The sequence below is a fragment of the Phocoena sinus genome, chromosome 6 (assembly GCF_008692025.1).
Source record: "Phocoena sinus isolate mPhoSin1 chromosome 6, mPhoSin1.pri, whole genome shotgun sequence".
Taxonomy (NCBI): Eukaryota; Metazoa; Chordata; class Mammalia; order Artiodactyla; family Phocoenidae; genus Phocoena; species Phocoena sinus.
In genome coordinates, this window is record NC_045768.1 from 61,582,399 (window position 1) to 61,605,335 (window position 22,937).

Below are 22,937 nucleotides of genomic sequence, written 5' to 3' on the forward strand. Positions count from 1 at the left end.
AGAATACAACAGAAATATTTATGAACACTTCTCTTTTCATGACAAAGAATATTAAAAAGAGGTGTACTTAAGGATTGTCATTAAAATTAATAATTTGCTGTTTCATCAAGGTCAGTCTTTATGTGCTTTATTTTTTTATCTTACTGCAAACACATGGAGGTGAAACTATAGTAACTTCAAATACAGTTTGATGTCAATGTCTTGATTGTGCTAAAATGCTAACAGTTTATATGCTATTGCCTTTGCACTCTCAGTTCAAATGTTAACAGGGTTAAAAAGACAAAGTCTTTATGTGGTAAGCAGAATAATATCACTGAAAGATATCTATGTCCTAATCCTCAGAACCTGTGAATATGTGATCTTACATAACAGGGACTTTGCAAATGTCATTAAGTTTATGGACCTTGAGTTCAGGAGATTACCCTAGGTTATTCACTTGGCCCAATATAGTCACCTGAGCCCTTAAAAGCAGGGAACCTTACCAAGCTACAATGAGAGAAAGAGAGAAAGGGGGTGGGGACAGAGATTTGCATTGTGTGAGAGGCACTTGACTCACTTTGAAGATTGAGTGAGAGGACCATGAGCCAAGGAATGTGCATAGTTTTTAGAAACTGAAAATGGTCCTTAGCTGACGGCCAGCAAGAAAATGAAACTTCAGTCCTACAACTACCAGGAATTACATTCTGCCAACAACCTGAGTTAATAAGGGAACAGGTTTTCCCAAAGACCAACCAAAAAGGATCACAGCCATGCCGATCCTTTTGACTTTAGTCTGGTGAGACCTGTGTTAGACTTATTATCTACAACACTGTTAATTTGTGTTGTTTTTAAGCTGAAAAGTTTGTGGTAATTTGTTATGGTGGCAATAAAAAATTATATGATTATTATAAAAATTGTTTGGATCTCACAGTTCCCTGCAAAGTGTCCCAGGAACCTCCAGGGGTCCAATAGTTCATGAATTGAGAATTGCTGTTCTAGACCTACAAATATCATCTCATAGTAGAATTAGATGTAGCCAAATTGTTGGTAATGCTCCTGCTAAGTTTCTAATTTTTGACAGTGGAATCTTTCTGTGTAACAACAGAGCTTTGTATTATGAAAAACAGTTATATTTTTCCATGTTTGTTACTTCAGATTAAAGTATTAATAAATTAAAATAAAAACAGCAAAAAGTGGTTTAAACTGAAAATTTTGCTCCCACTAGACCCTATACAAATCTAAGGAAACTTAAAATAAATCTTCCTGCATTGTGTTGCTTACATACTACTCAATTATTAAACATGCCAGCATTTACTAATGAAGAGATAACATAGGGACAAGAATATACTTTTCAGTTCTAGGAAAGTATACTTAATTTTAGATGCCTAAGCCTTCAGAAAAATCATTTATACCAACAAATTATAAACCACTTGACTTTAATTATATTTAATTTTTTCCAGAACCATATTGGTGGATATACTCTTGTTGAAAAGTTGAAACAATAATTTTGAGAGGACATTCAACATAGGACAATACAAGGTAAATAAGCAAAGAATGTATTTTTTCTTGGGAAAATAATTTATTCCAACTAAATAGATTTTATATTTAAATATATGGGGATATTAGAAAAGCGCAAGATGACAGAACCACAATAAATAAACTGTTACGATTTTACTAGTGATTTTCTTAAAAACTACAATACTGAATATATTAAAAATAAATGTAAAATTAGGTAAAATACTGAACACTGAACCACATAAAATATATTCCTCAAAATTAAAACCAACAGCCTTGCTCAATTCTTTTATAAGGAAAACATAAATATCACAGAAAAATAAAATAGTAATGAACATTTTTATATAAAAATCCCTAAATTTCTTAAGGGTAATAGGTCTGCCTATCAAGCTAATGACATAGCTACAAACTGTTTTAGAAAACTTCATACTGTTTCTCCATAACAACATTTTCGGTCTTTGCTGAGTCAGCTCTTTTCCAGCATTAAGGTTTCAGTTTAAGTACCCTATCCTCAGGAATTCCTTTTCTAATCTCCTTTGACACCTGAGCAGTATTCATCTGTCTAAAGCCCTAATTTACATTATTTAACTGTTTGTTTATCCATAGAATCCCCGTTTTGGTAAGAGCAACCTTGCCTGCCTTTTTCAGCATTGTATCCCAAGTGCTTACAACAGTGCCTTGCACATAAATACTACACAAATGTTTATTGGAAGAATGAATAACTAGACAATGCTCAGCTCACTTAGAAAACCAGGGCCAATTTTCATGTATTCCTGGTCTGGGTTTACAGCAGTGTTAGTGAAGCTTTGAATAGCAGCCTTAAGGGGATATCTGCTGCAGACAACTGGAAATAGTATTTATTCCAGTAGGAGCAGGATGGCATTAGAAACTCCAAGACATATTCTAGAAATAGAATGAAATCTGTATATGAAAAGGTCAGATATTTACTTGGGAGATATTACATGTCAGGCCCTAGCACATGAAGAAAGCATAGTCAGGATGCCACAAGGAGCTCTTTCTATGCCTACCACAGAAATTTGCGTAAGGTACCCTTGGGCCTGCGGGATTACATAGTTATCAGAGTGCATCTTGGCCAGACATGTTGGAGGAAATTAGAGGCACACACAGGTCCTCTTAAACTCGAAATTAATGTGCTGGCAGGAGAAGAAACTGGAGAAATTTCAGTTTGTTAATTCCTACTATGTTCCCAGCATCTCACTAAGCAATTACTTCTGACACCATCTTGTGAAATAAAATTAAATCACTATTTTATAGATATGGATGCTGTAAGTCATTCAGTAATTTCCCCAAGGTTATAGTTAGAAAATTAAAAAGTATGAACCAAGGACTTTTGAGCTACCAAGTCCATTCTGTTTCTACTACAGTGTGTTAACAATAAATTTTCTTGAAATTGGAGAAAATTAAAGTTACATTTGTTGACTCAGTATTGAAGAAAGAAAATTTCAAGTGTTGGTCCATGTATGAGCATTTGTATCATCATCTTACCTAGCATCAAAGACTCTTAAAAAAAAGAATAATATAATAGAAGTTTTAACACAGTGCAAGTCTGCCTTAATTTATGGCTTAAAAGATGTTTAACCTGGTAAGAAAATGTTCTTGAAAATAAAGAGAAACATTGCAATATTTGTGAGTGACTGTTGGCAACAGTGATGTAAGGAGGGTCATTAGGCATGAGAATCATACCCCAGAGTTTGCATTAGAAGCCACAGTATAAGAGAAGGATGCAAAGACACTTGAGCATGCCTATATTGCCAAAGGATAGAGGCTTAAAACTGGGAGGCAAGAGTGAGGAAAAGAGGGCTGAGAGAGATAGATGTGCTTTTGTTCCTTTCCAAATTTCAGCTAAATTGACTTACCTTTCTCTGGTATAGCACACTTACCCCCTGGCCATGGATGCTGTTTGCTGGCATATATGAGAGTATGACTTGGGCTTTATACATGACAGTACAAACTATTAATGTAGATCTGCAGTTAATTTGTCTTTTCTAGTGGTATAAAGACTACACTCTTACCACGATCAGTGAGTTTTTTCAATAATATTTCAGTAAAATATCATAGCTAGAAACCACTGATTCTCAAAAAAATTTAATATAACATTTTTCAAACATAATTATATTTTGATCCCCAAACAGATGTATATTTGACACACACGACAGATGACAGTAGACCTTCTTTGCTGGGGTTAGCAGTGTCAGGAGACTTGAGGCCTGCACTGTGTCCTCCACCTGACATTCTATGAGTGTGAGACCTAAGAGATGAAATTCATATCCAGAGTCACAAAGATGGTTAGGAGGTAGCTTGGTTCCTGGTCTAGTGCTTTCACTATCCATAGGCTGCCTATCTCAACCCCAGATTTCCCTGCCATACTTTTCTCTTATAAACTAGTTTCCATTCCCATGCCCACCAATTCTAACATTACCTCTGAAAGCCTGAGTGAGCTCCATACTTTGAGGAAATGTAGAGGCATTTATATTACTTCTAACATTCATAGAATTGTCATCCTCATCACCAATACTGAATTCAACAGTGATTTTTCTCCAAACATTTCACACAGGCTCCTATCCATAAACTGCTTTGTGTTGTTATTTGTTTCACGTGTGTGTGTGTGTGTGTGTGTGTGTGTGTGTGTGTGTGTTGCTTCCACAACTAGTGAGAATATTCCTTAAGGTCAGGGCCACATATTAAAATCACGTGAAGAAAAACAAGGGAAACAATTATATATGGGCCATTATTTACCTAATGGCTTTTGCAGGCAAGAAAAATTAGAGTAAAGGGCTTTTAGTGGCTATCAGCTAACCTGCAGTACTATGCCATAGAAAAGATAGTTATTTGTTTGTTGCTTTGTTTTTATTTCAAAGTACAGATGCTTTTTATTGTTTTTGTGTTTTTGCCTTATCTCCTCTATGTCTACCACTCCTCTGTGTTTCGTTGTGAAAGCTAGAGTTATAGATAACTATAATCTCTCAAATAAATATTAAATATATATTCTAATATTTATCCAGCTTACTCTTTCAAATATATCTTGCTGACTTCCATATGAATACAGGAATATATATCTGACTGACCTACAAGATCACTTCAAATCTGAATCACCAAGATTAAACCCTTTTGGGGAAAACATAAGACATCTGATGTTCACATTGAAAGCAAACAGTTTTGAGAATTTGTCATGTTTTTTCATTCCTTTACATATATATGGTTTCAAGATTATGTATTTAGGTATACTTGCAATCAATTCTTTGTGAATGCATGCAAATATCAGCTTTTACCAGTCAATATAAATGGTTTCTACTTTGTTTACTTGTGTGCATGATTGTGAACCAATATTGCCAAAGAAACATAAAAAGTATTACCTGCTGGAAAAAGGTAGAAGTGTGTGAATTCTTTGAGTTCAGTGGTTGATGGAACAATGGGAAAATTTGTGCAGTGGACAGAAAGATACTGTTTATTTCTACTTTCAAATAATGTAAGAGATCTGCTGGCTGGATATAATTTGATCCATTATTTTTTACTACAGTTTCCCTTCCTTTCCCCAACCTGCTTATTATGAGTGGTGCTACAAGTGGCAGAGAAATAGAGTTTCAGAAGTTAAAGGGTTAGAGAGATTTCCTAAAAATTTTGCTTTACATGTAAATTAAGTAGCTGTCATTGGCTAAGCCTCGAAAAACTACTGAAAAATCTATGAGGGAGAAAGCATACAGGAAAGGTATAAATTTGGAGTGTGGTGTTAGAAGACTGATTTAATATGTGCATGAATAAGCTCTAAACTGTGATGAATTTCATTGTGGCATTAAGGACTGGAATAGTATATGGGAATTCCTTCCCATCCTTAAAACCTCTGATCATAGAGGAAAAAAAAATTCAGAGAATACATTTATGCACCGTAGACTGAGATAGCTAAAGGAGAGTATATATAAATATATGTATATATACATACACACACAATGTATATGTGTCGTATATGTGTGTAGAGACATAAACTATGTAAACTAACAACTGATACAGGTAAAAGTCAAATAAGAAAAGCAATAGAATAATTTGAAGTAAAATAACTGGAGTAATGTGCTACAAAGAAACAAACATTTTAAGCTACTTTGCAGGGAACAGCTATGTTGCATTTTAAATTGAAGCAAGTATCATTGACAGTAATATAAGAAAGAAACCATCCCTAGGATATCTAAATTACCTCTGAGGCCTTGGGTTTTTATATTCTAATTTATATGATTCTGCTGATCTACAGAAATTTTTTCTGTAAAGTATATGTTTTTCATAGTTACAAATACTGAATGGGTAAATTTTATCATCTTTAAAATTATTAAAAAGCATTCTAGACTAATGGGATCTGATCTTCCAATATAAAGGTAATAGCTGGAATTATGGAGTGGAAATACTGCTTAGTTTCTCTCAGAACTGACTGTGTGTACATGCTGAAATAGTAGCTAAGTGGATAATATACTTAAAAGCTAATATTTATTTCACAATTATTATTTATTTCCTTGGTATTCGTCTGGTTTTGCACTTGTATATGAGAAGTGACTCTTAAACATCTAAAAATAGCCTCTTCTCTTTCAAATTTAAATATTTTAGCAAGTGCTTTATAAGTTACTATAAATATACAATGTTAAAAGTGAACTCTAGGGCTTCCCTGGTGGCACAGTGGTTGGGAGTCCGCCTGCCGATGCAGGGCACACAGGTTCGTGTCCTGGTCCGGGAAGATCCCACGTGCCATGGAGCGGCTGGGCCCGTGAGCCATGGCCGCTGAGCCTGCGCGTCCGGAGCCTGTGCTCCGCAAAGGGAGAGGCCACAACAGTGAGAGGCCCGCATACCACAAAAAAAAAAAAAAAAAAATGAACTCTACACTACCAAACGTAAAATAGATAGCTAGTGGGAAGAAGTTGCATAGCACAGGGAGGTCAGCTAGGTGGTTTGTGACCACCTAGAGGGGTGGGATAGGGAGGGTGGGAGGGAGGAAGACACAAGAGGGAAGAGATATGGGAACATATGTATATGTATAACTGATTCACTTTGTTATAAAGCAGAAACTAACACACCATTGTAAAGCAATTATACTCCAATAAAGATGTAAGAAAAAGAAAAAAAAAGAAACCTTTCCTGATCACACGGTGTACCATCCTCTGGGTTTCCCATGCATGTTTTAGCTATAGGAAGATTCTCTAAAAAAATAAAATAAAAAATGAACTCTAAGTTGTAGGATTGCTGCTTTAAATATGCTGATGGGCTGAAGTGTCTTCCTTCACATTCATATTTCAAAATCTTAACCTCCAGTACCTCAAAATGTGACTTTATTTGGAGATAGGGCCCTTAAAGAGATAATTAAGATAAAATGAGGTCAGTTTCGGGGGGGGGGTTCTAATCGGGTATGTCTGGTGTCCTTATAAGCAGAGAAGATTAGGACACAGAAGACAAATGGCAGGAAGACCACATGAGAACACAGTGAGAAAATGGTCATCTACAAGCAAGGAGAGAACCCTCAGAATAAGCCAAACTTGCTGACATCTTGATTTTGGACTCCTAGCCTCCAGGATTATGAGAAAATAAACACGATATTAAAGCCACCAGTTCTACAGTATTTTGTTATGGTGCCCTAGCAAACTAATACACATATTAAAGACAAAATGTAAGCTTGTTAGGCACTTTTATAATTAATCTTTCCTGTTTCTTGTCACCTTTCGTTACCCCCATCCCTACAAGAGAAATGTTTAAAAGTTAAGTGTAAGCTTTCACTTAAGAGGGAGAAAACCAGAAGGTGTCTCCCCCAAATTTACTACCGAAGAGCAAAATCACAATTTTTCTTGAGCCTTTCAGAGGTGAAGATGTACAGCAGTCAACTAAGTTGAAATACAAGGAAAAACAGACACCTGTAAAAAGAAACGTGATGCAAGGACTTGTTTATCTGAAAGAGGCCAGCCCTAATACAAGCCAGAAAGGAGAATTTAGTTACAGATTTTAACCAATTGCTGAAGGCCAAGTATGTGGTAGCAGGAGATTATAGAATGCTTTTAGCCATAGACAGGAGAATTCACACCCACTTGAAGTCTATTTTTCCTCTTTGTTGAGCATATACAAGCAGGATTGGGAGCCAAGTGGCAGGGAGACTGGAGAAACCCTCTGTTGTAGTGAAGGCTAGAGAGAAGGGAGCACTGAGAGAAAGACACAATAATGACAAAGGAGGACAATAATCCCTACAAGATAGAAAACAAAAGAGATGAGCTCTACAGTTCCTTAAGAAAGCTCCCATCCTGTAGCACAGGGAGAGAGCTCCTAAGCAGAGTCCAACCAACTATCTGATTTGAGAAGAGGGAGCTATCAATCTGGGAAAATAATAGGGGTTAGAGTTTGTAGGACAGAGTATAATAGAGCTGCATTGAGAAAGGACCACAGAGATCTGCACAGACTGCCAGTAGAGTGTTCAGCAAAATATGCACGAGTGCACGCATGAAAGGAAATTACCTGAGAATGAGAAAAGAACCACCTGAAGTGATAAGAGAGCATCTGGCACTTACTTAGAGCTTGGGATTGTGCCTGTTCCTGCTAAGTAGATTGGAAAACTCGCAACTCATGAAGCATTGGATAGACTATCCAGAAGGGTTTTGCCTCAGAAATGGGGAACACTTAGCCTTAGATTAAACACTACTCTGTCTGGTACAGCCTAACAAATTTTAAAAACAAAACCTGAAAGATCAAACTGTTTCCATGTAACTTAACCGTGTCTCAGAACAAATCTCAAAAACAAGTTATAAGAATACAGAAATATCCATCACTCACCAAGGTAAAATTGACAATATGTGGAGCCAATAAAAAATTATCAGATATCCAAAGAAGCAGGGAAATATTACTCACAATGAAATGAAAGATCAGTCCATCAGTATCATCCCAGACTGAAGCAGATGCTTGAATTACTGCACAAACATCCTTCTGAGTAACCCATAGGGTCAAAGAGGAAGTGACAAAGGAAACTAGGCAATATAAAGAATTGAATGAAAATGAATACTATGCATACCAAAATTTGAAGAAAGCTGCTAAAGCAGGGGTTTATGGAAATTTAAGGCATCAGTTATCCCTATAAGAAGCTAGAAAAAACAAAACAAAACACTAATTACCCCACAAAAAAGCAGAAAGGTAATAATAAACATAAGAACAAAATCACTGAAATTGAAAGCAAAAAAACAATAGAGAAAATAGTGCAAATGAATAAATAGCTGCTTATTTTTAAATATCAATAAAATGGAAATCCTCTGGTTAGACTGACCAGGGAGAAAAAAGAGTGATAGCGAACACATAAATCACAAATGTCAAGAATGAAAGAAGAAACATTACTACAGACCATAAAGGCATTTTAAATATAATGAGAGATTATTACAAATAATTCAAAAAAGAGTTTATGTATGTATACTCAAGAGAAAATAGGTAACATGAGTAAGCCTGTATGGATTAAGGAAATTGAATGTGTAACAAAAATATTTAGGAAAAAAATATTCCTTGACCAGAAGATTTCCCTAGCAAATTCAATCAAACTTTTAGGAAATAATATTGAGGAAGATTTCTGCAGTGATGGAGTAAAAAAATCTCTGTAAGCCTGCAGCTCCATAACCGTACGAGAACACTGGCAAAATTTGGGAAATTAATGAAAGACTTGGAACAATCTGAGAAACATTTATCTAAGAAAAATGGCTGATTCTTGTTAAGGATGATGAGATCAGTGGCATTTTAGTTTTCCCTATTCCATTCCCTACTCCACATTAACCCTGAACACCAACAACCTCATAATCATGGTACTTATGGCACTAGGGAGATCAGCAGTCATTTTAAAAGAATGTGTTTCAACTCCCCCACAAAGTCCCAACACCAGATAATCTTTATTATTTGACTTGCCTTGCAATTCTGTGGAAACAGCCACTGGCATTGCTTGTTTTTATTTGACCTAAGAACTCACTCAGTGTTAACAGCCTTTTCCCTGGAACCCTTATCAAAAACGATTAGTGGCAATTATTTATCATTGCAGCTGTTTGAGACAGCAGTAACAGTTTGTGTAAACTAGAAGCTGACTAAAAATTGTTAAATAAAATGCTGGGAATAAGATGTCAGTACAGACCTTTGAAAAGCTCCAGCCGATTCCTGGGACTCTAAAAGCCAGATGCATGTGGAGATCTATACACAACCCCACCCAGTATATAATCGTAGCCTGATCTTTTGGATAAGTGATAGCAGTAAGTAAAGCGAAGGAAGAATTTTAAATTACAAGAGTGTTTAAAGTGTTCCCCAAGGTAGGCAAAGGCTCAGAGACTTATTGGTTCAAGGCATTTAAGAAAAATGTATGTCCATTCATTAGCTTATTCTTAATATAATCAAGAAGATATCACAATGGTCATACACAATAAATAATACAAACATTACAGAATTAATTGAGGGATATCACAAATAAACAGTAGTCCCTAAAACAACCACAGTAATTCCTGAGGAGTGGAAGAGATTTAATTCCTAGAATTGCTGCAGTATATTATTTAAAATGTCCAGTTTTCAACAAAAAATTACAAACCATGTAAAGAATTTGGAAAGGGAAAAAAGTCAATAGAAACTCTTTCTGAAAATGCCCAGACATTGACTTATTGGACAAAGACTTTAAATCAGCTATTAAAAGTATATTTAAAAAACAAAAGGAAACCATGTCTAAAGAATTAAAGTATGAGAACAGTATCTTAACAAGTAGAAAATATCAATAAAGAGAGAAAGGGGCAGACCAACAACCTCCAGAGAGCCTAAACCTGAAGATAAGGAAACAAATTGGAAAAGAAGAAATAAAACTGTCACTGTTTGCAGATGACATGATACTATACATAGAGAATCCTTAAGATGCCACCAGAAAACTACTAGAGCTAATCAATGAATGTGGTAAAGTTGCAGGATACAAAATTAATGCACAGAAATCTCTTGTATTCCAATATACTAATGATGAAAAATCTGAACGAGAAATTAAGGAAACACTCCCATTTACCATTGCAACAAAAAGAATAAAATAACTAGGAATAAACCTACCTAGGGAGACAAAAGACCTGTATGCAGAAAACTATAAGACACTGATGAAAGAAATTAAAGATGATACCAACAGATGGAGAGATATACCATGTTCTTGGATTGAAAGAACCAATATTGTGAAAATGACTATACTACCCAAAGCAATCTACAGATTCAAGCAATCCCTATCAAATTACCAGTGGCATTTTTCAAAGAACTAGAACAAAAAAATCTTAAAATTTGTATGGAGATACAAAAGACCCTGAATAGCCAAAACAGTCTTGAGGGGATAAAACAGAGCTGGAGGAATCAGACTCCCTGACTTCAGACTATACTACAAAGCTACAGTAATCAAGACAATATGGTACTGGCACAAAACAGAAATATAGATTAATGGAACAGGATAGAAAGCCCAGAGGTAAACCCACACACTTAAGGTCAACTAATCTATGACAAAGGAGGCAAGGATATACAATGGAGAAAAGACAGTCTGTTCAATAAGTGGTGCTGGGAAAACTGGATAGCTACATTTAGAAGAATGAAATTAGAAAACTCCCTAACACCATACACAAAAATAAACTCAAAATGGATTAAAGGCCTAAATGTAAGACCAGGAACTATAAACCTCTTAGGGGAAAACATAGAGAGAACACTCTTTGAGATAAGTCACAGCAAGATATTTTTTGATCCACCTTCTAGAGTAACAGAAATTAAAACAAAAATCAACAAATAAGACCTAGTGAAACTTAAAAGCTTTTCACAGCAAAGGAAACCATAAAGAAGACAAAAATGCAACCCTTAGAGTGGGAGAAAATATTTGCAAATGAATCATCAAACAAAGTATGAATCTCCAAAATATATAAACAGCTCATGCAGCTCAATATTAGAAAAACAAACAGCCCAGTCGAAAAATGAGCAGAAGACCTAAATAAACATTTCTCCAAAGAAGACATGCAGATGGCCAAGAGGTGCATGAAAAGCTGTTAAACATCACTAATTATTAGAGAAATGCAAATCAAAACTATAATGAGGTATCACCTCACACCAGTTAGAATGGGCATCATCAGAAAACCTACAAACAGCAAATGCTGGAGAGGGTGTGGAGAAAAGGGAACCCTCTTGCACTCTTAGTGGGAATTTAAATTGATACAGCCACTATGGAGAACAGTATGGAGGTTCCTTAAAAACTAAAAATAGAATTACCATATGACTGAGAAATCCCACTACTGGGCATATACCCAGAGAAAACCAAAATTCAAAAAGACACATGCACCCCAATGTTCATTGCAGCACAATTTACAATAGCCAGGTCATGGAATCAACCTAAATGCCCATCGACAGGTGAATGGATAAAGAAGATGTGGTACATATATACAATGGAATATTAGTCAGCCATAAAATGGAATGAAATTGGAGTCATTTGTGGAGACGTGGATACATCTAGAGACTGTCATACAGAGTGAAGTAAGTCAGAAAGAAAAAAACAAATAGCATATATTAACAGATATATGTGGAACCTAGAATATGGTACAGATGAACCGGTTTGCAGAGCAGAAATTGAGACACAGAAGTAGAGAAAAAACGTATGGACACCAAGGGGGGAAAGCGGCGGGGTGGTGGTGATGGTGGTGTGATAAATTGGGAGATTTGGATTTGCATGTATACACTGATGTGTATAAAATGGATGACTAATATGAACCTGCTGTATAAAAAAATAAATTAAATTAAATTTAAAAAAGAAGGAAAGTTCACCCTACAAAATTATGTTTGAAATAAATTAGCTTCTAGACATTAAAAAAAAAACAATTATCAAGAGTAGATCTCATGTTGTGTTCTTATTACAAGAAAGATTAAAAAAACAAAACAAAAAACACATTTATATTCATAGAATTGGACTCCATTTATTTTTCTCTGCTCCTTCTTTTTAAGAGCTATAATTTTTAGCACTCTTTCACCTAAACTTTAAGATTGTTTTCTAAAATTATTTTGAAATATGATTAAAATATCAGACTTTTCAACAAATATGCTTTTGGTCCATAGGCAATAATTAACACATGTGATACTCAAAAAAAATGTTAGTCTGGAGTTTCATATAAAACCAAACTGACATTTAAACAAGAAGCACAAACTATAATGAACATAAGTAACTCAGGTACTATTTTTTTATGAATGTTTTCTGGTTAAACTATTAAAGAAAGTATTCTCACTTGATGACTGCAAAGACGTTTACTTAAATACAGGTTGTCAGCACAGAGATATATACCTAAAACCACGCAGAAACTAAGCTTAGAAAGAGATCCTTTCCCAGTTAATCCCTGAGAGAACTATAGTTTCAGTTGACCACTTGATTGCAGCATATGAGAAACCCTGAACTAAAAGACCCAGCTAAATTATGCCTGTATTCCTGACCCAAAGAAACTGTGAGCTATTAATTATTGTTGCCATAATCCAGTAAATTCTGAGTAACATTTTGTTTATGCACCAATAGATAACTAATTCCAATAAATATCATTTTATAATAATCCAGTCCAGCTTCATTTTTTCCAGCTTTATTTATGTATAATTGGCAAATAAAATTGTAAGATACTTAAAGTGTACAAGGTGATGATTTGATATACCTATACATTGTGAAAGGATTTTCCCACATGGAGTTAACTCATCCATCACCTTACATATTTACCTTTGGCTTTTTGGTATTTTTTTTTTGTTCGTTCTTTTGTGGTTTTTATTTGGGGGGGGTGGCTGGTGGTGAGAACATTTGTATTCTACCCTCTTAGCAAGTTTCTGTTATACAGTAGTAACCTTATTATACATTAGATCCTCAGACCTTATTCATCTTGTACCTCAAAGGCTTATACCCTTTAACCCTTTTACCTCAACAGCTTTTACCCTTATATCTTTTACCCTTTAAGGCTTACCCTTTAACCAACCTTTCCCTATTTCCGCACTGCCCTGGCCCCTGGCAACCAATTTTCTACTCTGAGTTCGACTTTTTTTTTTCTTTTTGAGATTCCACATATAAGTGACACAATGCAGTATTTGTCTTTCTCTGTCTGGCTTATTTCACTAAACACAAGTTCATTTTTCTTTAATTAATATATTTATTTTTAATCTATTTTTGGCTGTGTTGGGTCTTCATTGCTGCACACAGGCTTCTCTAGTTGCGGACGAGTGGGGGCTACTCTTCATTGCAGTGTGCGGGTTTCTCATTGTGGTGGCTTCTCGTTGTGGAGTATGGGCTCTAGGCATGCGGGCTTCAGTAGTTGTGGCATGAGGGCTCAGTAGTTGTGGCTCTCAGGCTCTAGAGCACAGGCTCAGTAGTTGTGGTGCACAGGCCTATTTGCTCCGTGGCATGCAGGATCCTCCCGGACCAGGGCTTGGACCCATGTCCCCTGCATTGGCAGGCAGACTCCTAACCACTGCGCCACCAGGGAAGTCCACAAGTTCATTTTTGTAAACAGATTTTTGCCACTAAGTTCAAAGTCTTGGTTTAGTACCCGACTTAGTATGTTCTCTCTAGGATAGAACTCATTTCCAGCAGTCTTCTCTGGGGCCTAGAGTGCTTTTGGATAGTGCTCTGTTACTGAAAGACCTCCTGAATACTTATAGTTTGGGTATCCCCTGAACTCCTTATTGCTCTTCCTACTGATATAAATTTCTCACCACTTAGAATGTGTATATTTAATGCCAACTTTTGCATGATTTCCATACTGGTTCTAATTCAGGCTAGAGTTCTTAGCACATGCACTTCCAAACCTACATATATATGTATATATGTAAATACCTGTACACAATTATACTCTGAACTACTAGACAGAGTTCTGAGCATACATACTCAGGAATATCCTGAACCTCTTTTCATCCCCTAAGAGCAGAATTTTTCCACCCTGCCAAGCAAGTCTTATTATGGGTCCCTGACTCTTCCAGTACTGCGCTTTCCAAGAATACTAATAGAATGTGGTAGTGAAAAGCTTTAGTTTTGTAATTAAATTTACTAACCACGGCAGAAATTCCTACTTTATTTGTTAAAAAGTGTGAACTTAAAAGATTTTATTCTTCCTTTTAAAATCAAATGAAGTAACATATGGAATACACCTAGCACAGCTATTGGTCCAGATTAAATGGTAACTATTCTCATCACTAATTTTCATATGCTACATGTACCAATATAAAAACCTCCTTATATAAAAAGTTCTCCAGAATAAAGCATAAGTTAGAATTTTACATTAATTTAATATAGCTGTCAATGAAATCTACCCTGTAATTTCTCTATGTATGTGTGTATACATATAAATATATGTACTAATAATACATATAAATCACACCTAGATTATGTGCATTGCACAAGAAGGTTGAACTGCAGTTTCTCAAAAGGGTTCCATTATAAAGTGACTCAATATTGATAATACATAATAGATAATACAGGCAATTCATACAGATTATAAATGAAGCTTTGGATGTATCACCCTAAGAGAGTAAGAGAAAAAGAAAGCTATACCCTTGAGTAACACCAGCCATTAAAGGAATTTAAAAAAAAAAAATAACCATTGCTCGACCTTTTAATAGAAAGATATTCTTGTAGATATTCTTTATATAATTTTCTTATAGTACAACTTACACATAAGTATAAAGCTAAATATGCTTTATTTGAGCTGATAGTTCAGGGGTAGCTTATAGTCCATGTTTTGTTTTGGGGTTTTTTGTTTGTTTTTTAGATAGCACAAAAAATTTACAAAGTAAACACAAATCGAATAAAAAAACATAACTTTCTTAATTACAGCCTTAACTTAACGTAAAGGATCATATTATGCTAAAATTAAATTATAAAGTTTGAGTTAACTGTAAAATTACAGTTTGTAGTTTTTGTCTTTTACTTGTTATCAGTTGATTTTACTTATTTTGAACATGTTGGGTTACTGATGTTATTGCCTATGTAATTGTTTTATTTTGTTATCCTGTTAATGAATTTAAATACAATCATCCATTATTTTTAATGGGGCAATAAAATAGGTACCCGAAAACACAACAATAATGAGAAGAGCAAAGACTCTGTCAACGGTATATCAGCAATGGGGGTTTCATATCTGGTCAGATATGAATTAGTGAAAACAGAGGTTGAGTCATTCAGCTTACCTAGTGCTTACACAAGGAGAATAAATAGTGATCCTAGGTTTGTCTTTAGGAATAACTCTTCAGTTGTGCTGTTGCTGGTGCAATAGCACTGTTGTTATGGCACTGAACGAGTTTTGATTTTAAAATCTATTTGGGTAGGAATGGTGCCTAAGGGATCTGGATATGATAAAAAAAAATTATGTTTGAATAAAAAAATGTACTAAGCAAAGCCCAAAGCATTGGTGTCTGCTGTAGGCTTCTAGAACCATATGAAGTCAATACTATTCACAATATTTAATATTTCTACATTTAAATTTTACAGGTCTACATAACCAAAATTATTGAGTTTTTACACTGGCTTTAAAAATTATTTTGTTTCATAATCAGCTTTCTGCTTTTTAGGAAGAAAAAACAAGCAACATTAGACATTTCTACATTTATAATCAGTGTGGAGTTTATAAAAGTAATAATACTTTTAAAAATAATACATTTAGCATGGAAAAATATAATATTATAGCTTTCTCTCCCTTCCTCCCCCCCTCTCTCCCTCTCTTTCTCCCTTCCTCCCTCCTTCCTATTCTCTTTCTCTTTCAAACAAAATTTCAGTTGAAAGTTGAAGAAAAGTTAATTTGAGTCAAGATTAGATGGATTTATTTTCTCCCATTTGTATCTCATTTTTGGTAATGATGGATGCCAGAGTTATCTCTGCATGTAATAGTAGTTTAGGTGATGGCCAATAGTTAAAATGAATAAAGCCAAATTAATATCATTTACTAATTAGCACTAGTCTAACAGGGTTATCTTTGGAAATTAGGGACAACATAGAGAAAGAGAGGAGAGAGAGGAAGAAAAAGAGATTCCATATTCATACATTATAACTGAAATAATGAAAGAACCAAACCCAGAACAAAGACAATGCAAGTTCTTAAGACTTAGAGTCTAGTCTCACTGTAAAGAAATTGTAAAGACTGTAGTAACAAACTTTGGCACAACTAGATAAATGTGTTATTTTTCTAAATGTTCCAGAAAAATTTTAATAGATTCTGTTAAGATTGAAAGGCTCATCTTTAAATTATCACTTGAAATTAGAAGTGCTGTACCCTACTGAGTAGTTTGTTAACTAAGAGTTGTAGGGGAAAGCCAATTAAGATGATAAAAAATTTCAAATGCTTTCTCTCTGACAAACAACACATATATTGAAAGAAGGAAACTTGAATTACCCACTATCCTAAAGTTCACATATTTCAAGATATGTGAACTTTAGAGTGCATACCTCTCTAGTAATTCTTCAGGCTAAATTATGTTTAAGAATGCATATCTCTCTAGTAATTTTACAGGCTAAGTTATGTGCATCATATATATTTTTAAATTTAGTTTACTCATACCAAAGAACAAAGACCTAATGCTACATCATTTTAAGATTAATGTTATAAGAGAAAATAGAAAATGCCATTTTTATTGTATTAAGAACATTTAACATGAGATTAGCCCTTTTACCAAATTAAGTGTTTAATACAATGCTGTTAATTGTAGACATGCTGTTGTACAGCAGATCCCTGAAACAATCATCTTGCATAACTAAAATTTTATACTCGTTAATTAGCAACTCCCCATTTCCCCCTGCCTCTAGCCCCTGGCAACTACGTTTCTACTCTATGCTTCTACAAATTTGGCTATTTTAGGTATCTGATATAAGTGAAATCGAACAGTGTATTTCTGTGATTGATTTATTTCACTTAGCATAACACCCTCCAGATTCATCCACATTGTTGCATATTGTCGGATTTCCTTCTTTTTCAAGACTGAATGATATGCCATATATGTATATACCATATTTTCTTTATCCATTCATCCATGAATGAGCATTTATGCTGTTTCTACATATTGGCTATTGTGAAAAATGCTGCAGTGAACATGGCAGTACACATATCTCTTAGAGATCCTTATTTCTGTTTTGTAAGATAAATACCCAGAAATGAGATTGCTGGATCATATGGTAGTTCTCTTTTTACTTTTTGAGGACTTTCCATACTGTTTTCCATAATGACTGTGCCAATTTACATTTCCACCAAAAGTATGCAAGGGCTCCAATTTCTCCATATTGTTACCAACATTTACCGTCTTTTTGTTTTGTCTTGTTTTGTTTCCTTCTTGATAATAGCCATCCTAACAGGTGTGAGGTAATATCTCATTGTGGTTTTGATTTTCATTTCTTTGATGATCATTGATGTTAGTTATCTTTTCATATACCTCTTGGCCATTTGTTGTCTTCTTTGGAGAAATGTCCATTCAGGTAGTTTGTCCTTTTGCTATTGAGTTGTACAAGTCCCTTATATAATTTGAAAATTCACTCTTCATCAGATATATGATAGAAACTAAGATACTAAAAAGCTAGTTCTCTGACAGTGACAACAGGAGAAGATGTATGGGAAATCAGGGCTTGACTTCCTATTATTTTAACAGGAACAAAATATAAGAGAAAAATATAAGTTATCCAGTAAAGTAAAAAAAAAGTTGGGATGCTCCCAGTATAAATTCCATCCCAAATCACCTCCAACCTGGATGATATAGATGTTTTCTATTTCCCTTTCCACATGCAATAAACACCAAGTATTCTATCTTTTACAAAGGTGAGGAGGGGAACTCTTGAATATTTCTCTTCATCTTTATTTCCAATTTTACATTATTTCTACTTCATCAACATTCTCTATTACACCGATATCTTACTTTGTCCTGCAAAGTGTCTCTTCTGACTTCTCTCCCTCTTCCACAGAAATACCAAAATTTTCTTGTTAAAAATGGAATTCTATCATGTCATGTTTATGTTTGAGTACCTTCACTCAATTAATGTTTTTAAAGACAAAACATAAACCCTGTACTATGAGATAAAGCTCTTTCATAAAATATCCTAATCTTTCTTTTCTGTGTATTGTGACTTAGTTAAATTAACACTTGTTAAGTAGAGCCCAAGGGTGTTGAATGATGAACCAGAGTTCAGCAAAAGACCACAAGGGAGTTGAAGTAGAGTAGTTTATTCCTCATAAGTCTAGGATGAAATAAAATGCGTGCCTTCAGGGGTTGTGAGGGGAGGTCAAAGCAGGGTGCAGTTAGAGGGAGAGGCACAGGAACTGGTGCACATGCCTTTATTAGTGTCTGTCGGTGGAGTCCTTTGGGATTCCCAGGCTAAAGCCAGATTGGTCAATTCAAACCAAAAAAAAAAAGGTGGGGTTTTGGTAAGCTCTGCAATGTCTTATATAATGGGTGCGCAAGCTCTGCAGTGTCTTATATAATGGCTGCACAAGTCCCTTATATAATGGGAGGCAAGGGAGATTGTTTATCACAAGGGCCATTGAGGAAGTCATATCAGGAACTTACATTTACTTGTGCCTCTGAGGGCTGTTATGTAGGACATGCTCTTGCATGAGGGGCTAATATCAGTTTAAGGCACCTCTGCAGGCCATTTGGCCAAACAAAATGGAGGCTGAGGTAGCAATACCATGGAGTAACTCAGCTAAATTCTTGACACTATGACATTTACCAACATTATTTCTACTACATTCTGGTTAACCTATGTGCTGGGCATTATCATTTGTTCATATCTTTCTTTGCACCTTTTCTTCCCCGTTTAATGTTCTTGGTAGTTAGGATATTTGGACCCAATGAAAACAAGCTCCTATCTTCCCTTTTGTCAGACATTCCCTCACTCTCTTAGACAGAAATAAAAGCTGTTTTTCTCTAAATCCCCAACATATTGTTAAAATCTGTAGTATAGCACTCAGCATATTGGATTATATTGCCATTATTCATTTATTCAACTGTGTTCTTCATTAAACTGTGAGTTTCTTGAAGATGAAAAAGATTTTTGTCATCATTTGTTTCCAAATCTAGCACAATTCTTTGAACACACTAGGTGTTTAAACAATATCTCTTAAATATTCAAATTTCATTAACTGTTTAGGAATTTAATCATATAGAAATATTTAATTTTTATTAGTAATTTATTAAAGATAATGATAGTTTAGTTGTTTGTCAAAATCTGAATGGAAACAGAATATGCTTTATTTTATCTTTGAATTTCCTCCGTTAAGTATTTTTCCAGTATTAAAATGTTTCACAACAAGTCATTTTTTACTGTGGGCTTTATCCAGTATTATTTTATATATTATTATTAAAGATTTGCTTTTGATGTAAAACCGTATGGTTTTAGTTTTTGGTAATAAACGTTACTTCATAAAAAGGAAAAAAACAAGCACCTTGACATTGTAAGAGCCTCCACACATGATAGTTTAGAAAATATTAATATATTACTTCAGAGAGAACAAATGTATGCATTTTTTGGTCCACTTAATAATCACATTTCTAAAGTTATCTATAGCCACACACCAGTTGTTACTAAAAAGAAGGCAGATTAACTTCTTGGAATAAGTTGACTTTGAATAATTTGGAATTAAATTTGAACCGAATTTGGAAAGGTACCAGATGAAGTGGGATGGCCATCTGCACCATATGGTCTTAGAGAGGTTGTTAATGCCCAAGTACTAAGGAAGAAGTCCAGAAAGTTTTGTCTCTTACTGGAAAAATTATATCAGCCACTACTGCAAAACATTCAACTGTGAAGAGTGTGAGTATCTTAAGTAATAGGACCAAAACAAGGCCCTAACATATGTTAGAAAAACGTAATACCTAAGGATAAAGGAATGATTATCTGTTTATGGCAAATAAGAGAAAAGGACAAATTGCCATAATAACAATAAGGTACCAAGATAAGATAAGCAAAATAAACCACACATAGCATGTTGTAGACAGGGACCATACAAATGAATTAATATCAAAATTGCTGGGATAGTTGCTATTTTTTTAAAAAAAGGAAGAAAAAAGATAAAAACGTTTGATTCAAAGCTTGTCCCAAGTGTAATTCTGTGAAGGCTAGCAATCTGTTTTATTCATGTATAGCATAAATAGCAAATTTTCACATTCTGCTGAGAACAAAGGGCACTGTTGCTTGTGCCAGAGAGAATGTTTGTTTAACTCTATTGTGTTGGCAATTAAAATGTAAAAATTCCAATAGTTTACCTTTTTTTTTTTTTTGCCTTTGGTGATTTTAGGTTTGTTTCTTTGTTGCTTTCACGCAATTTGGGTAACTATATAAGATATCACACAATGGTTCCTTAATTTTTTGGCAGGGATTTATTTACAGAATAGATGTTACTGGTGTTAACCTCCTCTGCTCTGTAGAGCAGAATACACAGATTTAGATATTACACAGATAAAAGAAAATAGAAATTTGTTGACAGTAGCCCAATAATTTTAGAGGTACTATGTCAGAAACTACTCTACCACAAGCAAATTACACCAGTATACAGAGCAAAAATCAAATATTATTATATATTGAACAATGTAAACTGACCCACATAGGTTCCTCTTATTCATATCCCCTCTGTGACCCCCTTCCCGCTGCACCACACAGACACATACACCTACCTGAATATCTAGGGCTTTTCATTGATGAGCGTCGTTTTTCATCATTGGAATTAAAAGATAGATCAAGCCTAAAAACCAAAACTAATAATCCAAAATTGGTGTAATTTATATTTGAACCTTAAACCCATTCTTCTAAATTTGACTCTGTGGAGAAGTAAGATGTAGCTAGGTGTTCTGATAAGAGGGAAATTAAAGTTTTAAATTTCATATATTCACTGAAAAATGCTTTACTTTTTGATTGCCACCAACTTTTTAAAATATCTTACATGTAGAAGATTAGACACTCAGGCAGCTTCTTTGTAGTAGAACCCATTTTAGGCTCCTATAAGTAATATAAGTGTACGAAAAGTAAAATACATTGTTTTGTAAGAGTGGAAAGGTGTCACAAATTGCTGTATACACCCTTTCAAAGACAGTCCCTTCCAAAACTTTTCCATGCAGTTCATTGTGTGTAAATTAGTGGAGGAGTAAGGAGCTTTCTGGGAGAAGAGAGACTGACCAGTCCCCTTTGCGGATTCAGTATTAACAGAACATTTCAAATGGATGGAAATGATGCCTACTGAGGAATTTGGGCAGTAAGAGGCAGCAAGGGGCTATAAAATTGAGAGAACAGTTATCTAGTTATAACTGTTCAAATATATTTGAACCTTATATAGATAGATAAATTTACATGAAGAAATGAGTTTAAATGAAATGAGTTCAAATGAATTACTAAAGCTGTGCTCTTTTATATATTTATTTTTTGTTAGGGGTCAAAACTATGAAAACTGGCTGTAACTACATTCTACATTAAGGGCATATGTCATCCAAACTGGGCTTAAGGTATTAAGGATATTCACTGACATGCTCAGTATGCATAAAAATATGATATTGGACAAACACGGAAATATACACACACACTCACATAGTAACAGAATCTCCATTTAATTAAATCTGGCATAATTCCATATAATTTACCTTAATATGTTAGACTATATAAAAGTCAGAAATAAAATACCCTATGTAAACAATGAACCCAAAGAGTTATATGCATAATTCAGACTGTGTGTCTATTGCTATCATTTTCTTTATATCCATTTTTGTACAAAAACATCCTCCTTATGTCTTAAAATCTCTGTTTCAGCTAGGAATGAAATTATTCAATAATAAATTTGTTTATGAAAATACCTGGAATCACTACAACAGATTTCTATTTATCCTAATCAAGTCCCAGTCATTTTTCATTCTTTATAGAAGGACGTAGAAATAAATAATGCAATTGATTCTGACTTGCAACATATCCACTGAAGAATTTTACTTAGGTGACCCTTAGCTTAAAAACTTGCAGAAGGGGACCTTCAAGATGGCGGAGGAGTAACACGTGGCGATCAAATTCCTCCCCACAAATACATCAAAAATACATCTGCATGTGGAACAACTCCTACAGAACACCTACTGAACGCTGGCAGAAGACCTCAGACATCCCAAAAGACACCAGAGGGCAACCTACATGCAGAGGCTGGGCCACATCCAAAGCTGAACCCCAGGAGGTGTGCGAACAAAGAAGAGAAAGGGAAATTTCTCTCTGCAGCCTCAGGAGCAGGGGATTAAATCTCCACAATCAACTTGATGTGAGTTGCATCTCCGGAATACCTGAACAGACAAAGAATCATCCCAAAATTGAGGCAGTAGACTTTGGGAGCAACTGTAGACTTGGGGTTTGCTTTCTGCATCTAATGTGTTTCTGGTTTTATGTTTATCTTAGTTTAGTATTTAGAGCTTATTAACACTGGTAGATTTTTTAATTGATTTGGTTG